The sequence below is a fragment of the Zootermopsis nevadensis genome, unplaced genomic scaffold (assembly GCF_977971745.1).
Source record: "Zootermopsis nevadensis isolate Lab colony 2312 unplaced genomic scaffold, Znev_1.0 Znev_ptg000021l, whole genome shotgun sequence".
Classification (NCBI taxonomy): domain Eukaryota; kingdom Metazoa; phylum Arthropoda; class Insecta; order Blattodea; family Termopsidae; genus Zootermopsis; species Zootermopsis nevadensis.
The window spans coordinates 7,719,671-7,740,214 of NW_028259153.1; the positions used below are offsets into that span (position 1 = coordinate 7,719,671).

General features: G+C 36.2%; 1 protein-coding gene and 1 long non-coding RNA gene across 4 annotated transcripts in view; one reads left to right on the forward strand and one right to left on the reverse strand.

Moving 5' to 3' along the window:
* The window catches only part of LOC110839810 (uncharacterized), a 46,965-nt gene extending 40,915 nt beyond the window's left edge, over positions 1 to 6,050 (reverse strand). The window contains exon 1 of the long non-coding RNA XR_015536275.1: positions 5,676 to 6,050. This is a non-coding gene — a long non-coding RNA (uncharacterized LOC110839810). The remainder of the gene's footprint in view (positions 1 to 5,675) is intronic.
* Oli (basic helix-loop-helix family member olig) overlaps positions 1 to 20,544 on the forward strand; it is a 99,921-nt gene that overhangs the window by 44,801 nt on the left and 34,576 nt on the right. The window contains exon 2 of one of the 3 annotated variants that reach the window (XM_022084331.2): positions 20,374 to 20,440. The exons of the other annotated variants lie outside the window; for them this stretch is intronic. The gene's annotated coding sequence lies outside the window, so the exon portion shown is untranslated. The remainder of the gene's footprint in view (positions 1 to 20,373; positions 20,441 to 20,544) is intronic. 3 annotated transcript variants of the gene reach the window in all.

The following is a 20,544-nucleotide window of genomic DNA, read 5'->3' on the forward strand; positions in this document are numbered from 1 at the left end:
GTGATATAAACATGGAATATTCCGTGACCAGGCACTATCGTGATTATGCATACATTGGGGATCGAACCCAACAGTCGAATGCTACCATTTTTATAGCCTTCAGTCTAACGTAGTGATAATATAACCTACTGTATGATCCTGATCTAGTTAGTTTGTTAGGCAAACTTCCTTTCTTGTTTAGTTAGAGTTTGGGTTCTCATGGCAACCAGCATGAAGGCGACGGGGGTATTGCTCAGTCTAGACTTATAAATTGATCGATGTTTCTAAAGTGCTTACCGCCTCCATTATCGAGGTGATCTCCCTGATGATGGAGGCAGCAAACATCTGTGAATCGTCGGCGCAACATCCCAGAAAAAAAGCCTCCTTCATGCGTTTCATGTTCTTAAGTGTCCTGTGACTTTGTGATTGTGCCGTAATTGTTGTACCCAAGATTATGAGAGAAAAAAACTTTAATCACTGAGAACAAATCCGGTGGCTGCCAAATTTATTTTAATTGTATAAGAGGTATAGAATGAATTCGTGTGGTACAGGATATTAAGAAATAGGACTTTGGGGGAATTTGTTCCAAACGTCCTGATAAGGTAATTGTTGTTCAGCTAGTCAATAAATTCTTTGTTTCGTGTAGAATCCGAAGGTTAGGTTACCGTGTGTTCCCTACGTAGAAACACTGTGACTTGTAAGGCTTATTCTTATTCGTTGTTATGAATACATGTTTATGTAAAGTTTTCTCGTGAAATGAATAAGCAACAGTTTTTAGTAGTGTTATAATTTAGGTCTCACTACGTTTCCTCCTTTTGATATGATTCGTGTATTCGGTTATTATTCACAGGAACTATGACCTTTAACAGTACGGAACGATTTTTTTATCTTTCCTTGAATAAATATGAATTTGTTTTGAATGTGTACAGGGGTGTTGAAAGGTGAATGGTGCCGGAGGGGGCGTGTAACGATGTGTGTGAAAGTATGTGGTGTTCAATACTTATTTGTTTCAGTTTGATTTGAAAGTGAACAATTGTAACCAATTCCCATGTTGAGTTTCCATCTCTACTTATTTCTGTAAATCTGCAAGTCTCTAATGTTTCTGCGGAGCTTACAGAAGTTACGATATTAATTTGACTATTATAATGTAATGTAACAGCCCACATCAGAAACACTGAACTTAGCGGTCGTATGGTTAGCATTCTTCCTACGTATTCTGGGGTCACGGGTTAAAATGTCTGTTCGGATACAGGCTAGCCATACTTATATTTTTCCTAAACAAGGTCAGTCAATTTTTTTAGATATTTATCGCTACTGTTGTTTGATTTTCCCACTCTTTGATTATTTTTTTCGATTCTCATGCATCACTCAAAGTGTTCAGCAGTAAGACGCGACCTAGTTCTTGATTTCGTGTTCTTCGTTAAGCTGAATAGTTGCTCACAGCGATAGTTACTGACATATACAGGGGTTGGTTTCTATTTATTCCGTTTAGTCAAATGCCAGGATAATAGTCCTACATTAAATTATGTCACGACAGCTACCTTCAACGCCCTTTCCAATCAATTATTAATTGATCATCCTGTTTATGTTCGATAAAATCTGGGAATCGACAGTATCGTTGAATGTATCATAAATTACCAGAAACTCAGACGAGGGAAACTCCACAAGAAATAATGTTTCTGTTTGAGTCCTGTAGAATAAATTCCGGTCCTAAAATAAAGAATCATATTCTGGACTATGCCTTGTCAGTTACATCTGAATAGCGTTGACATTGTTCCTGGAAAATAAATGTGTCAACTCTCACTTCATTCTAAATCTACTGTTGGATGGTATAAAATACGAGATGTGTGCCAATCCTGAAAACAAGACGTTTTAGACAACAGAAAGAAATTAATATCGTATTACTCACTAGAACCCTTTTATATGATTTTAAGTTACTTGAATTCAGAAATACTGAGAACCATACAGGTACAAATCACATTAATTTTCATCTTCAGTTTTCAACAAGAAAATAAACTTATTTTTAATTACAGATAACTGTGTAATAAATATACCTGCTAAATAGTAAATACTACTTAAATGCAATTTATTTACCATAATAGAGGCATAATAATTAAAAATATTTTACATAAAATTGCAACTGACAAGTCTGTCATAAATCTAAGTTTTAGTTCTGCACGTCAGAACAACAAGAAATTTTCACATGAACGTTGATGCGGAAAAGCCTTGTTTTCTAGTTACAGCCTTTTTTACCTTTCCGAAATTTTCGACACGGCATGATAATCTCGTTACTTCCGCTTTGAGCTGTGAGTGACCCCGGCCAGGGGGCAAGACGGAAAGATGAGTGTACCAAGGCCGCACTGCGCAGTCACGTACGTACACTTCAGTTGGTTCATAACGTACGAAGAGCGCACGTGTTCCCTCTACATTACAGTCTTGTTTAATTAATGGTATCCATAATCAACGTTAAGAATTCTTATGCCAGTCATTGTTTAAACATTAAATCAGTTCGTACTTAAAAGTTTGTTAAAATTGAAGGAAATTTAAGGGATGCATTCCTTTTATCGGTGATCCAAATTCAAACATTAAGGCCAGACACCCGGTAAAGTAATCCCTAACAGCTTGTTCCAAATACTGTATTTGTCTCGAGTCTTTGTATGAAGTTTCTATGTAAGATTTGAGGTTTTCACGGCGGTGAGTCTGAAGATTTATGTCTTTTGCTTTGTTACGCCTTGTAGTTTGGTAGATGCCCATCAATGTTTCGAGGATTGGATCTGCCCTCTTCGTCATGTGTGACTGAGATTAGCTCCTTCTAATGGACCCCACTGAGGAGGTGCCCCTTCACCAGACCTGAAGATGAGGACAAATCCTGTCCTCGAAACGTTGTGTAATTTTTCAACATGTGGCGATGGACAAGGTCCACAAACCCAGCAATCCAGATTGTCTTAGACTATCGTCAGATTTCTTCAGAATAAATTTCCTTGTAGTGTAATACTAGGCGTTTTTCATAACTGTTTTTAATTAAAGGAATATTGTACAAAACTTTGAGACATCGGTTTCCAGCCATTTACAGATCGTGAACTGTATTCACCGTTTACTTTATTGATTCGTTGGATTCAAGGCTATAAATAAAGACAACCTATTTAAACGTTGTAGCATTTGGATTAAAAATACTAATAAATTAGGATTACTATTACGAGTAAGTGCACATATTACTCAATTATTTTATTTAGAATATTAAGTAATTTGTGACATATTTGGCAATACTGTTGAGTAACCAGAGATTTCAGTATCAGGATTTACATTATTGTTTCGTGATTCTCCAAACATTCGTCAGTGAGTCGCGTCCTAGTTCTTGAGAGGGCGTTCTTCGTTAACCTAGACGCTTACTTACAGCGATAGTTACTGACGGGAATTAAAATATGTATTTCCTAATGTTAGGCAGTTACTGTTTATCATGCAAGATAGTACAAAATAATGTAGGCGGGGCCATACGAAACATGTCTTCCTTAAGAAGATAAATGTTTCACGGGTGTTCTAAAATTGTCTCTGAAGATCAGCTGCGCCAATGCTTAGTCAAATGCCAACGTTCGAAGACTAGCTCTGTTTTCATTATCAGGATAAGGTTGGAGAATTGCTAAATTCGCTGATTTATCAGTCGGTCTTAGCAGTGCCACTTGCTTACTGGCGTGTTTTGTGAGGGGTGGCCAGTCCTCTCGCTTGGGGCACATTGTCATGCCGCTTAACCTGGAGCAAGGTCTACTGACTCTTGTCCTATATTTGCCAAGGCTGATCGCACGATAAAAAATTGTAACACGTGTCGTGGAAGTTTTAAATCTTGCATATTTTGTGGATATTTTATAAGCAAATCAAAGTAGTTTATAATTTAATTCTTGAGTAAATGTAAAATAATTGGCATAAAAGGGAAATAAATATTTTCTACCAATATATTAAAATAGTCTTAAATAATCACTTAAGCATGAAAGACAGCCTTTTCCACATTTATATATTAGTTTATAAATGAGTTTGTCATTCATGATGATGACAGTTCAGTAACTGAAGGTAAATTCTTCATTGAAGAACTGTTATACTTTTCCATAAAAAGTTGCTGTTCTCTGTTTTGATATCTCGTGATATCTCTGTCATATGCTACTGCGGGGGGTGGAGGTTGGACTGGCGAGGGGCTGGGAGAGTGAGGGGGGTGTCAACACAGATCGATGGCCTCCCTCTGTGTGCTGCATGGCATTATGGGTAAATGGCAAGGCCAGTTCTCTGGCCACGTAGAATACAAACAAAATTCTTTATTTAGCAAATGTTAAACCCTGTAATTTTGTTTGAGGATGGTCAGGTTCGTTATTGCTTCTTTTTTTATAATGTGGCTTTGTTCTGGATTATGATACATAATTTGGAAAGGAACGTCGCTGCTATAGGGAGTTCGAGAATTAATTATATTTTATAAGTTAATATGCCCATAGAATCGTGATGAAAACGTATGAAATTAAGGACACAGTAAATAATTGAAAACTTGATTTATAACGAAGATCTACCTGCATAAATGATTATACTCTCTTACAACCATAAGAGTGCGTGATAGTGTCTATTACTGAGACAAAGGGAGAACAACTATCATTGTATCGTAAATTTGATATAAATTCATACTTTCTCATAAACGTATTTTACAGCTGCACACGTAATTCTATAATATACCCAAATTTCAAGTATAGTAATATTGAGTCAGAACAAATGCATAAAATATAAATATACGGTTTAATCGATTTATTAATTGCTTTAATATTCATATAATATCGACTATATGTATTATGTAAAATGTGTTCATGGATGTGGTTGTTGACGTCTGGTTTTATGTTTCAACCAAGAATTAAAATATTTTAATAAAATTTGTAAAAATTATTTTATTATTATAAAGTGTAATTATCACCACAATTCGTAATTAAAAATATAAAATTTGGTATTACGTGTGAAGGAGATCCACAGAAAATTCACTGATTTATGCAACTGTAAACAATACGATGAAAAAACTTTCTTTGAACGTCAAAGATATATCTAATTTTGCGTCTTCTGTGCAATATGACACTATGATCGGGAAATACAATCAGGGTTACTAATTTTTGGAAAAATGTTTATCACATTTAATGTTAATAGTAGTATATACTCAAAACTGAAAGGAGCTTAATTTTTACAAAATACAAAACACTTTATAAATTTCAACATCCAAACTTAGTTTGATGATCGATTATCTGGCATTTAGATAAATGAACAGGAAGTACAACAGCAATTAATTTTGTCAGAAGCAATTGTTTATAATGTTTGAATTTAAACTTGGTGAATTTTTGTATAGGTTGGTACACCTGAGAGTCATTCAACAGGAAAGGAAGGTACGTTCAATGATAGTAGTTAGCAGGTGGGGAACAAGTGATCAGGATACCAGCTACAGATAAAGTGTAGACCATTTTCTATCTGTGTTGGAACTTTATTAAAGTTTCGCTTTGAAATTAAAGTTGTAGTTTTGTAGAAGTTCTGAGAGAACAGAAAAGATTCTGGCTTTCCCCTTCAATCGATATGTGTTCTCGGCCGAAGGTTAGGATGGGAAAGAAGCAGAGTGCTCTGGGGGACACAAGATGAAGTACTGTACAGGGAAATTCTACTGAAACTACGTTTTATGTTGTGCTACTTACCAATTACGGCTGACGCCAAGTTGACGATCACCATCACTAACAGCGTGGACGTCGATGGCACCCCCTTTTACCCACACTTGAGGGGGCTGCTTTGCAGTAGAGTGTAGCAGCAATTCACGAGAACGCCAGTCTTGACGACCGTCTGCCTTCTGACTGGGCCCGGACTCTTGGATAGTATCCCCCCTCGTCAATCGATGCACAGACCATCCCTTTTCCACGAGAACAACGCAGACGCCAAAATACCTACCCCCACCCACCCTTATGTGCCCTATCTCCGTCTTTTACAATATGAAACCAACCCCCAATCCGCGTTCGAGATACTAAAATCTCTCGCACCGGCGCCCCGACCAGCCTCCCCCTCCCCCTCCAATTCTACCCCTAACTTTTTATATTCCTTTTATTTTGGAACAGCCACCTCGTGGTAATTCGCATAGCTCTCCCATCGATTAGTCGAGATAGTGCTGAAAGGCGCATGTGCAGTGAGAGATTGTTTCCCTCCCCTCTAAATTCGCGCCCCCTTCCCCGCTTCAGCTCTCACCCACTGATCACCCCTTCCCCACAAACACACACACACACATACACTATCTCAGCACCATTTCCAGATCTCCCTCCCACTCCTGCCAGGTTCGTGATTGCAGCCCAGGTCTCGCTTTCCTCATATCGAGATATATCGATATCTACCATGTATGTGAAATAACTGTATGTAATCGATTCTTTGTATTACTGAATTATAATTTGTTAAAATATTTTGTGGAGATATGGTTTTTTTCCTGCCGATCTGTGAAGGTAGAAGACACTGTAATTATATACTTGGAATCCACATATTAAGAAAACTAAAGCTACGAGTTAAACAACGAACAAATAAAGAATATTCCATACTTCGATATACTGCACAAATTAAACGTTATTGTCGATATTGCTTACTTTTTAGTTTAAAATTATGCACCACTTAATTATGGTACTTCAGTTTTTATAAGATTGAAATTAATACAAACATGAATAAGAGTACAATATTTATTTTAAAGTTGACTTGAAGGAGTTAGGTTAAACTCTCTTAGAAGAAACCTCGTTTTTTATACGAAGTGTTACTAATCTAAAATGACAATTTACCGCATTAAGTCTGAGCATGTAGCCACTCGTATTTTAAGGTACTGCGCGAGGCTAGTTTATACTCTTGGGAATTAAACATTTTAAGAAAATATATAAACTTTATAAAAATAGGTTGAAAAAAGTCACACTTTATTGAACCAGAATTTTTTTATGGTTGCCACAATAGCCCTGACCCGAGTTTGTATACTTGCAGCCTGTTTAAGAATTGAGATCCTCTCGGCTGTGAAGATGTCGATGTTGATCTTCAGGACTGAATAAGGAGACGCTGTATTTGTCCTGAACGCTGGTATTTACCTGCAGTTCTACAGAATTTTGCTATGTAGAACAATGACATAGACATTACACCTTATTTAATTAGAATTAATGTTATTATTCTCTCCTCTATGCCTAGGTCTCCCAAGTAGCTTCTCTCCTTAAGAATTTTCAACTAAAATGTTTTATATATTTATTATAAAACTATGCTTACTACATATCCCGCCCACCACATCCTCCTTAATGTTAACCCCCGGTATTATGTGGTGATGACTATTACATGTGAAGCTCCTCATTGAGTAATTGTCTCCATTATCTTGTTACTTTTCTCTTGAAAACAAATATTATTCTCATCACTCTGTTCTCAAACAATAGTGTTCTGTGTCCATGCTCTAGGGTGAGGGACCAAGTTTCATGCCTATGTTTTATAATATTCTAATATTTGTTTTTCAATATTCGTATTTTTTCTTTTATTAAAATATGTACGTGATCTAATATTGTAAGGTGTGTTTCTAATGTTCTAATATTTGTTTCTATCATTATCATAGTTTCTAACATTCTAACATTTGTTTTCTAATGTGCATGTTTATAATATTCGATATTTATGTTTCGTAATATTCTAACATGTGCTTCTAATGTTCTGGTATAACTTTCTAATGTTCTAGTATTTATGTTTTTCAATATCCTGATATTTTTCCCTTTGTTCTAATATTTTAATTTATGTTTATAATATTCTAATAATTATTTTTCTAATGCAAATGTTTATAATATTATGATATTTATTTTTTTCTAATATTCTAACGTTTTTGTTTTCGGGTCGGAGACGGGGACGGAAAGACAATAGCTTTGAATTGAGTGGTAGCAATCATTTCTTGTTCAAAATGTCTTGAATACATTATAGGCAACTTGTTACCAGTGGAATAACCAGGGGGGGGGGGGGTTTAGACGTCCCCATCGCTTTCATTGATGGAAATCATTTTGTTAATTTGGAGTGCGAAGGATTTCATTAAGTTCATTTACACAACTAGAGGCTGCATAACTTACTGGAATTAAAAATGCCAGAATCCAGAAAATACGCCTACAAACTATCAAAAATCGTAAAATAATATATCCAGTACCAAGTAGATTTATTTAAAAAGAGATAAATTTTACTAAACATAAAAACCATGTAAGTAATACCTATTATTGAGACTGTAATCATTTGTGACCGTCAATACTTATTCCTAAGAGGTGACAAAAATAATGTATCCTCAGTGTTCTGAAATTCCCTGTATTAAACAGGTTTCTAAATTAATTGTAGTTCTGATTAATTCTGATGACTACTTCTCGGTATTAGTCAATATAAAACTAACATAGACCTATGTTTAATCGACCAGTTTAATATTGGCACTAGGTATGTTTACGAATAAAAAATTAGGGAAGACATCCTACAATTTAAGCCTTAATGAATGTCACCGTTCGAGGTTAAGGAGAGACTTTAGAGGTACGGCTTAAAAATTAAATTTATATAGAGACAAGCATAAGATGGAACTTTTTGCGATTAGTGCCACACTTAACAGGACGAATCACCCATGACGTACAAGTGTATGTCAGCAAAAGCGTTCACTTGAAGTTACACCAAGGCTACAGGTCTGCCCATAATGCGAATATAGTCGTTAGTGAGGCTTGTTCAATCGTGCCTATCAGAAATTGCATCTCAATAGTGTTTTCAGTGGTAGAATTGGAAAATATTGCCTCTCTTCCTGTTATAACAATCACAAGACTGCAGCCCATTTTTAACATTATTACATCATGTTAAAGCGCTCTCGTACGCGCGCGCGCGCACACACACACAAAATTAGGTTTCAGATCATGAAGTAAAAATAAATGAAATGTCATCAAAACCTAGACGCCTATACTTCATATATAATTGCTTGTATTTATATTTAAATAATTTTTGTAATCCATCCCATTGCACAGGTCGGATTACATATGTTTGTTACTGTAATTCCCAAGTGTGTATGAACATTGCCACGTTTTTTAATGATTTATTAATTGTAACGTATATCACAATTTTGCCCTGCATTTTGGTCACGAAATCTGAATATATACCTTTTTTCTGTGTTTGATAAACTTTTCTGCTGGCGTCTGGAATAAATACGCGTTCGTCTTTGTGATATTTATGTTTTCTCCAAATAAATTTACATCTTCAGCGCAGACCAAGAGCTGGTGTGTTCCATCCAGCTTCATTCTATTTTTGTTTTCTTGGGACTTCCTGATGTCATATTCTAATGCGAAGTCGTAAAGCATGTTTTAGGCTGTTCTGAATGTGAAGTCCATTAGACATTTAACTGTAGGTTTTGTTTAGAGACATTATAATTAATCCAGATAATTTAGCGGGTATGTCACATTGAACGAGAATATTGTGTATTAGGCCCTACATCTCTCTTTGTTGAATCATAAACTTTTATGGCGTCTATAAAGAAATAGTGCGTTCTGTTTTCTCTTACACTCTGAGTATTTATCACGAATCTGATAAATACGGTAATGATACTTTATCTACTAGAATTCCATGGAGCCTCTTCTTCGGAGTTTAACTTGCGGATTTAGTGACCTGTTTCTTGAACAATGCCATCATAACACATCACCTGAGGTCCTATAAAAAGTCTCCCTCGACTCACAACCCGTAAAGTTTAACAGGCTTAAACCCCTTACACGGAGTTCAGCCTGTGAACGGTGGTTTCAGAACTTTGAGTCGTTCAATAAAAGATGAATCGTGGTATAACGAAATTCTGGTCTTGGGAGGAAATGTTGATAATAAATATATGGGATTACTTAAGACATTTTACTTGAATAATAAAACACTGTTAAAAAGTAACAAATTTAAGATGCATCTCCATCTTATAATTTTGTAAGCGGATATGCCGTTCTTTTCATCTGAATTGATGAACCAAGACTTCCTTCCATTCAATATAGTGAATATCCGATGTATTATTTACCCCTCCCTCTGCATTATGTGTTACTGTATTTATTGTGTATTTTGAAGTTTTCAGTTGTTTTTTGGGTGGGGGGGGAGAATATAAAGTGTCCTAATAACAAATTTTATAGGCCTATATAACAGACATTTTTTCACAACTTTTCTTAGTGTTTATAATGTCGGACTTCATCACGCTATGTTTGAAGTATTAATATAGAGCAAATATAGAAAATATAAAAATTAATTTTAATAATCTATGTTTTTCAACAATGGAGAGCCCGCTGTTGGTCTTCTTTGTTGTAATTTCGTGTGAATTTTTAACTTCTCATCCCTGAAGATGAAGTCAGTAAGTTCCTCATAAACGTTGATATCTGTCTAAAATTTTACTCAGCGTTACAACGGACAAGGCCAACATTGATGTTAATATTAAGAGCTTATAACTTTCCTTTATTACTTTATTCTTGATTTATTTTAAACTCTTTTAATTTACTCAATTAATATAGTTTCAAACGATAGGATAAACAGTGAGTGATTAATTGTAAAGGACGTGGAAGTAAGCGGTCGTGCATCTCAAGAGATGTACAACTTTTCTCAACATTTATCGGCATCTACTTTATCAGGAAAATCAGTTGAGTAAACAATGACTTAGTTAATGTAATGTTTGAATTTTCCTACATTTCTTCACGTAGATTCTTGTACATAAATCTCAGTACTTCCAGGCAGTCTATTTTCGTTTCAGAATAAGCAAAGAGAGATTTTGATAACGTAACGCGATTTTGTAAAGTAACACTTATTTTTCATTCATTAAACATGTAACACTACTGGCAAGGTATGCATACGGATGAAACATTCATTTTCTCTTAGAGTTTTGGTTTTCCATAACCAAGAGCCTATTCGCTAACTACTTCCTTAATACGCGTGAAAAACTCTCTAATTTAACCAAAGTTGCCATCACGTGTTTATTCCGAAAGCAACTGATAAACACGGAAACGGAAAGGGAAGGGATTCAACGGAAAATAGACCATTTGAAAGTTTGTTTCTATTCGTATGACTTTGTTCTGTTTTGTGATTTCTGGAATTTATCTGAGATGGAAAATTTCAGTTAGAAATGGGAACAAATTGTGAGGTTTATCCTTGGCAAAGTATGTGGAGAATACAGTAAAGGATTGTTGGAAAGAAACAAGAATGAGAAGTAAATCTAGGCAGCAGGAAGTGCGGAAAGTAGTTCGGGTTGAAGTCATAAAACCTGATTTCCTTTAGCAGAGACTCCCGTTCTTGCAGATCTTGTGTTAGTATCTAGTGCAGGTAGTTTATAATTCAGCATTAACATGCAATTTAAATTGTAGAAGACAGTCCTTAACTCGTTCACAGGTGGTTATACGATTAAATCCTAGTCCAGTGAAAATGTATTGCTTTCAATTATAATATTATGCTTTATTTTTGGGACGATAACTTTTTCAGAGATTTTTATCTCGTTAAACTTAACGTTACCTTTGTCGGGCATAACCACAAAGCATTTTACTGCCTCAGTGTGTGTAATTGCTGGCTTTTAAGCAACATTAAATGCAGAACTTGAAGTTTTATTGTGATATGCCCCATGCCGAATTTTAAATTCCTTCCTTCAATTCTTAGAATCGCCATCAGATTGAAATCTAAAATAAGAACACTTGCTGGAAAGTAATGATTCCTACTTTTCCGTCGTAACGGGAAAATATATTTCATTACAGCTAAAACAACTACTTTTCTTGAACTCTGTTCTGTAGTTTTATTAAATTAATTCTCAACAAAATCGCATGTATGGGCTACACACACTTTAAATTCTGTAATCTCACTCAGTTACTTTTCAACATAATCTTCTCTGTGGTCCATACCATTCTGTTAACTTTTCGGTAGTTTCATGAAGACGTCGCGATTGAACTGTGCGTCTTGTTGACGGAACCACAACTTCACCGTTGTCTTGACTTATCGCCTGAAAGAAGCTATGTCTTCTCAAATGTTCCTTCAGTTTCTGGAAGAAACGGAAGTCCGATACAGCCAAGTCTGGACTGTGGGGTGGATGTTTCCAGACCGTGAAACCAAGTGGTGAATTTCTGCAGCCCTAGTCTGAGGCCTCACATTGTAATGTTGGAGGAAATCTTCTCCATGACAGAACTAAATCTCAGAATACCTGTCTTTAATTTTGGAGCTTTTCTTTTATATATTCTGCAGCAAGAACTCAATTACTGCACCGTCTCCTTACACAGCGCCATTTTCACGCCTACAATTCACAGAGACCTCTGGTGACAGAACTGTTAGTCTTCGAAAAAAATCTGAAAGTGTAACTGGTTGAGCACAGTTTAATTTGTTTTTTTATATCATAGTCCGTCCATCATTTCAGACACGGCCGGTTTTATGGGCGCAAAAGTGTATAGGGAGGCTTTTTATACCTAATCAATCCTGACATTTGTACATTAACAATCGTGTTTTTTTCATGAAGCTTACATCTGTACTTACATGCTAACGAAGTAGTGATATTATATAGTAAACGTAAAAAAAAGACGTTAGAGTTTTAAGTTCTGTTATTGATACGCTGCACTGGAATTGATGAATTTAATTACTGTCACAGAATACGTAATATTTGGGAGTTATTGATGGTTAGTGATGTCACCCGCCTGGCAAGAAGTTGTGTAATGAGCTGAATACAAGATGGCATACAGTATTGCGCATCTTCTGTTTGCATTAATACAGGGTTTTTTTCAAACATCAATGAAATTGCGTCGTTCACAGGGCGACCGCTCTAGTTTTTTTATCACACCTGCTGAGAGGTCGGAATTTCTGCCGGTGCATTTTGATGGATGATGTGTCTCTCGTCCGCTATTGACATTACTAATTTCTATTTAAAACGCAGTAGTTTCTGATAACATGTTTAAAAAACGTTTCTCGTAATTGCCGATCAAGGTTGGCGATGGCTTCGCATTCTGAAGAATCTCGGGAAACTTGAGTGGGATTTAACGTGTTTTCTTCATCTCTCCAAGAAAATGCCTGGTGCTGCATAAAACAGTTACCAAATTCCTAATTCCTCTCAGATGTTCTCATGTGTTCACCAATCTTGAGGTAGAGCATAGGAAAGAATATAAAACTCATGAAATGTTCGACAAAGCGTCGTACAGTAATATAATGTATCATTATTTTATTATTATTATGTAATGATCTGGATGATCATATAAAATACAAATTGCTAATAATACAAACTGATTTGTTATGGGCGTGGTGAGTTTGGTTCGCCCAGTGCGCCATTCTGTCCGAGGCCGGTCTCATTTAAGGACTCTGCGGTAAGTAGCGCTAGTGTCGCCACCAGCTCTCAATTTTGTACATCCGCCATATTGTTGTAACTGAATGTACTAAACTTAAAAATACAAGGTTAGAGTATCTCTATTGCCATTATATCAAATGCCGTAAAAATCAGTCAGATGGTTCAAAAGTTGAGAGGAGTCATTACGTTGATCACATAAGCCTGCTTATTTTCTTAGCAAACGCTAATACACGGAGGAAATATGAAAGAAATTGTACTGGTTATTTAAACGGTGCAGTGCATATATGTAGTTGAATTTGTGACTTCTAGTTTGGATCATAAATATATTTGGTACGTACTATATAGATATTTACAAGTGAGTTACGATATCAGACGTGAATTCGTCTAAAGCGTAAAATTATTCAGATCTTTTTTATAAGGAATTTTACTCAGTCGAAGTCTTCCTTTTAAATGTATTTTACATCTCTTGTATTATAAGGAATGTTACAATAATACACGAGGCACATCGGTCTCTTTTATTACTACATCTCATCTTATGTGAAGGGGAATTTAACAGGTTCTAATGAACTAGGCTGCGGCAGTATTGATAAAGAACTACGTATTGAAACAAAATATAAATTACTCAGAAAAATACACAAATGGAAAGATTTTGAATTTTTATTCTTTACTAACTATTATTATGGATTTAAAATCAAGAAATATGAGATGGGCATAAAATGTAGCATGCATGGGGAGATGATAAATGTGTACAAATATTTGTTGAAAAACCACAATAGGTTATGAAACTTGCTGGACGTAAATAAAAAAAAATCAAAATGTATCTTGAAGAAGCGGTTTATGATATGAATTTCTGCTCTAGATTTACCTTAAATGGGACTAGAGGGCCACGCCAATAATCTTTCGGAAGCTATTAACCAGCTAAACAACTATTACTTTCCGAAGAACGATTGCGCTCCATGCAGTTAGTCGCTTCAAGCCAGGTTGAAATAGCGGCAACATGTCGAACTTCTTTTCGGGAGATTTCTGTTTAGGATCTCGGCCAGGGTACCTTGATGGTCATCGTTATATCTGTTCAACGTCAAATATCAAGTTCTGCAGTCAACTTATTTACCTGTCTTGTAATTTGTATTGACGTACACCCTTCTTACCAGACATCAAACATTTGAGTGGTACACACAACAATGGCTACTTTTTCGAATCTCCCTGTGTTACGTGTGATCCCGGGAGAACCGGGGCAGGGCGGGTACATTTTGCTTCTCTGTCTTGTTGCCTAGCAACGCAGCTTCAGCTCCAGTATGCTTTTGCAGCCTCCGGCTGGAGCAAACCCAAGGCCCCAGCCCTTGTAGGATATGCCAGCAACGCCACCACAGTTCATATCGATCCTCATGTAATGGTTTCAACGCGCCATGGCCAGCCCGAAACCAGTGAAACAAAGGAACATCGCAACTACACCAATTGCTTGTTTCCAAATAGCGATGAATGGTTGGGATATTTTCGAGGTTCACTTTTATGTTTGATGTGACCTGTGAAATCTGTTTTTATGTAGTTTTAGGGGTGTTTCTGTGTGGAAGATGTAGTTTAACGGTGGTCTGGGATTTGATAAAGTAACTCAAGACGAGAACAGTGTTAAATATTCAATTTAAAGGGATTTGACGACGGTAGTTTACACTTACAATTATTCATTGTCAAGACTTTTTCCATCGTCTGTTCTTTAATAACACGACGTTTCGGAGGCTGATTCTGTCTCCGTCTTCAGGTGAGAGGTACCTACTCTGTTGGTCTCTGTCACTGGAACAGTGACAGAGACTAGCTCTATCTAAGTGACCCAACAGAGTAGGTACCTCTCACCTGAAGACGGAGACAGAACTAGCCTTCGAAACGTCGTGGTTTTAAAGAGCAGACGATAGAAAAAGTCCTGAAAATGAAAATTTTTAAGTGTTAAATATTATTGAAAAATAGAGCGTATTTCTGAACAGCGAAAGTATTAAATTAAAACCGTTTATCATTTCCAGGCTTGGATAATATATTTTATAATTTTTATAAAGAACTCCGTGGAGCAGAGTCGCTCTGTTCGTTAAGATTTTTTGCGTTTGATGGAACCAAAATCTTAATTACATTGTTTACAAGAGCCCACAATCGATCATACTGAGCCAGATGATTCCAGTCCACGCCCTCTTCCCTAATTCTTGATTTATTTTAATTCTCCTATCTTGGAAATTGTCACTTCCCTTTACGTCAAAAAATATCTGCTCTTTTGTTTACTGAAACTAACTGATATCTGATGTCTACAAATGTAATAGATCCTACTGCTCATTTATAATTATCAGTTTAACTACGCGTTATCAACTACTTCTGTTAAGTTGTGTTCAAAGGTAATTCAGTAAACAAGTACTCCAGCCAAACGAAAATGGGTTAGGGAGTTGGATAATTATTTGCTTCGGGGTGCGTAGCTCTGAGCTTTGCCTCTGCAGAAAAGCTCCGTGTCTCAGCAAGTGATATCCTCCCCAGCGGCTAATTTGTTCAGATAGCTTCTTCACCCATCCTCTTGGTGGTAGTCATGCATACCGTGATGTGCAGACAAAAGAATTCGTTACCCACATTGTACTGTACGTGTTTCATTATGTAATATTTCTATTTGACCATTCTTCACATATTTATAAAAAAAGATAGACTTAATCTGTTACGCGGTCCCTGATTAATTTTTAATCAGATGACTGATTTGTGTTAAATTTGATTTTGAGATTTGTGCCATTAAAGTCACATCTCACATTTTTGTTTCACTCTTAGTTCCAGGCATTAGATAAGGATTTATATGACTCAGTTCTACTTGATAAAGCGGTAGTTGCTCAGTTACTCAAGAAATTCTCCATGGAATCCAAATATTCATTACCACGTTCACAAGTCTGTACGTGTCCTAAGGCAATAGAATCGAACCTTATTCTTTTAATAATCAACGTAATATTATAATTTCATTTACAACTAGGTCTTCCATGTGGTGTTTTCCCTGCCGACAAACATTTTATGTCTTCTGTCATCTTTTCAAATATCTGAATCACTTATTGTCCTAATTGTAGGTCTGTGAGAATATATAAAGGACTATGTACGAAGCAGTTGGCTTGCAGTGACTGAGGAAGATCACAAAGTCTAGTCCGTGTATCTAGTACATAGAATTAGACTCGAACCAAGTACTTCTCAGATACAAGACTCGCACTTATTACTGTGTCAACTTGTAGTTAATCTTGTTGTATTGTGGAATGATATGAGCATGTAGAATTAATAGTTTTATTTTTATGTTATTTAATTACTGTTTCACCTATGTAAGAATCGTAACATTGAAGGTGATGGAAAATTATAATAATAAGGATTTGGGAGGAGGCAATTATTGCCTGTTTTATGTAATATTTCAGTACTTGCTTGGAGATGCCGAGAAAAACCTCATAGAATCACATTTCTTGGAATCGATGCGTGAAATTTCGAGTGGATATCTTGTCTTTATATTGTGTCCCTATGGTGTGTAAACGCACAAATATGGAAAAACTGTTAAGTAACAAAGAAATAATATATATTCTGGTATCATAGTCTCATAAACACATAATATTTAGACGCATGACTCATATCATATTATGTCATTGTGACACTGAAAGACTTTTTTCCGTTAGAAAGCCAGACAGTAGTTATCCTTGACACTGGACAGTACAGCGTGTATAAGCTGTATTAATGGTTCTTGTTGTTGGGCGATAAATTTATATGACAAATATAAGTACGCTTAATTTAATGTGATCAAATTTATTAATGTATTATACATTTTGAAATCCTGGAGAGAGTAGACCACTAGGGACACGTAGATGAAAGGATAAGCTTAAAATTAATATTAAAACTGTAATTATGTTATTCAAGGTAATTTCTAATGGCGGCTCTGTTATTTTCACCCTCTTAGGTCCAAATATTCACCTTGGCACCCTGTTCTGAGATACCATCAGCGTGTTCTTGCTGACAGGCCGAGTTTCACACTACAAAGCAAGAGCTGAAATTGTTTTATATATTTTAGCTTTTGATAGTGTTCGGCAAGAAAAAACTTCTGGCCCGAATCGAAACATTGAAAATGACTGTTTTCTGAGTTGTTGCGCCGTGTAGTCTGGTAGAAGTTTGCTGGCGTTTTAGGGATGATTCTATCGTCAGGGCCTTGTTGACGGAGGCAGCAAGTAAACCGCCATGAGAACTTTAAATCTCACGTTTTGTAACATCGTTTTTCCGATAATCGCCGTGACTCCACGGCAAATTCTCTGACAAAGGTGTGTTACGGTGAAGTCTAAGAAGTAGGGGCAAGAGCATGCCTAGTAGCAAATGTTACTTCCATGTTCCGAGGAGCAATAAAAAATCTTTTACGTGTGTTGCTAGGGCTGTAACGACATCTTTATGCGTCCTAACTAATCGTGTCACTGTTGTCAAGGGATGCCTGGCAGAGTTAGATAAAACGGTGTAACGCGGTGACATTGGCTGCTATAACAATTCAAGGTCAGGATGTTGTTTTCCGTTTTCAGCTTTTTTATCTCTCTTTTTTGTTCTTGTTCTGTGCCTAATTTATATGCGTGTTGTTACTTTGTCCCTCAAACACTGAAATTGGTACCATCCATTGCTTTATTACATTATTTCAGGCGCAGTGAAGCACTGTACAGCTCAGTGATATCAGATGTCTTATACAGAGTGTCTCTAAAAGACGTTTGAACATGCAATGAAGGAAATAAAGACATTTCAATAAACTAAAACTTATCATGCATAAGCACTGGCACTTCGTGAATTGGCGAGCCTAGTGTAGACCGTAATAGGTTCCCCTCGTAAATACCACACACGGAGATCAATAACATAGTTAATGTTCCGTATATTAATGTGTGCACGTCTTTTGGGACACTCTGTATTTTAAAGCGGATTAATCCGTGGAGGATGATAAGAAGTGTGATGTTTTAACGCGTAGGAACAAAGGAAAGTATTCAAAATTGTAATTAAGATCTGAAGGAAAGGGACCCCTTTGTAAACATCGACGTAAATAGGAATCTAATACTAAAAAGGATCTTAATAGGGTTTTAGCGTGTAGGCTAAATTAATCAGGCTCACGATGTGATCCATTAGCGGGCTCGTGTGAACATTAGTAATGCACTTTCGCTCTGCATAAAAGACTAGGAATTTATTGACTAGCTGAGCGACTATTAGCTTATCAAGAAGGACTTTTTCATGGAATAGTTTTGTTATATCAGGAATAAAGGACTATAATCTTGATGTTTAAATAATTCAACATTGCTCTATGTGTTGATTCTTAATTCATTTGACGATGATTTTTCCAACTTCGCGTGTCATGTAGCGTCAAATGGGACAACGAACCAGTATGATTGACAAGTTTAAAAGGGATTGAATGGAGTAGTTGTAGCCTGTTTTAAGGTAATATCCTAGCATTACCTGAATTAAATGAGATAAATCACAACATACCTTAGCACATTGGTTGGTCTTCAAGCCAATAATCAGACCCTGATTCACTAAATACGATCCAGGAGTCAGGCGTTAAGACGGGTAGAACAAGAGGTTTATTTGTAACAGGAACTATATTATTAATTAATCGCAGTTAACTGTAATATTTGTAGTTGACAAAATTTCACATAGTGTGGTGCCGTTTATTATTATACAGATAGTAGTATGCAGCAGATCAGACTAGTTTTTTACTATACTGTAAATGCTTTTACCCATTCTTAGTATAATCCATGACTACCATTTAACGTGAGTATCTCCATACGTAAGTGTGGCTAAAGAACTAGCAATCACCGTCGTCTGCGCTCAACGTCGAGATCAAGGTGTTTTGTCTGACGCATAACAAAGAAACAAATATAATATGGCTGTCTTCTGTCTCACGGCCATGAAAACCTCAAATCCTACAAATAAACAAGTTATCTCAGACACTAATAAGTGCCCTATTGCGGCTTTAAAGACATGATCAAACCTTCAGTGTTATTACTAAATACTTTGTAGGTCACGTTATGACATGTAAGATTTACCCACCTCGAACCAGCTGTGCATTAATATGTGCTGTTCACGAAACGAGTGTTTTAATTACGATTTGAGGTTCTTACGGCGCTGCTATCCAGAAGACATCCATCTTCGAATGTTTTAATGTTTAAATTTTATTTTGTGGAACCATCTATTCTGATGTTGGTATGCGAACGTGTGCATTATCGTGTGAGTAATGGCAGGAGAAAGTTAGTAATATTTTATTTTCTGACGCGGCTTCCAGTCTTTAAGTTTTCATTCGGAAGTTACGTGGTTTGAATCCCGTCTGTCATAACTATATTTTTTTCTCGGCTTTTCTTAGCCACTACAGGCGAATGGTGGGATAAATATCGTGACACTGACCACAGAAATTTCCCTACTTTTTCGTGCCTTGCCATTCATCGTCATCTTCCCGTCGCATTTTATCTTCGACTGATTACAATTTATGTTCTTCCACCATTTTAATAGACAGCTTTACACAATAAGACCATAACATTTTACATTAGCCGAGGTTAGTTTTATGAAGTCTATATTTGGTCTAGATACACAAGGTAATTAGAAACACATTAATCAATCAGCCTTACTTATTCGACACATTATTAACCCATATGCGTGTGTATGAATTGTACGTATTTATATATCACATCACATGTGTGATGGCTGTACAATGTCTTATTTATGCTACCATCTGTGGCTTGACACTGATTGGTCCATATATGTCTTTTATGAATTAATTTTATGATTTGATTTTGCTGGATTGTTACATCTCATTTTACCGAGTCAGAATGTTAAAACTTATTGGAGCAAAATTTTAAAATTCAGTGGATGTTTTTAATTTCTTCTCCTTTTTATAATGGCGATTCTTTACCGACAGATAAGCTGTTAGCTGTGCGGAGCTAAAATGTCGGTAGTTATCAGAGGGACTTTTTATCACTTTCTTCGAGTCATATTTGTCTTAACCAGCGCTGTATTTGTCCGTCTGCAAGGTCTGTGAACACAGACGCTCTATAGTTTTCCATTGTTTGTAGTCTGATAGAAGTTTATCTACGTTTCAGAGGTCTTTGCTGAAGCCATCATTAGGACACCCTGGTGATGAAGACAGCAAGGACATCTCAAACTTCGGTAAACTACCAGGCTACACAGCGCAATAACCCAAAATGCAGCTATCTTCTAAACTTAATGTATTATTTCCCCAACGTTTGAATTGGTTTCATTAAAAGAAAACG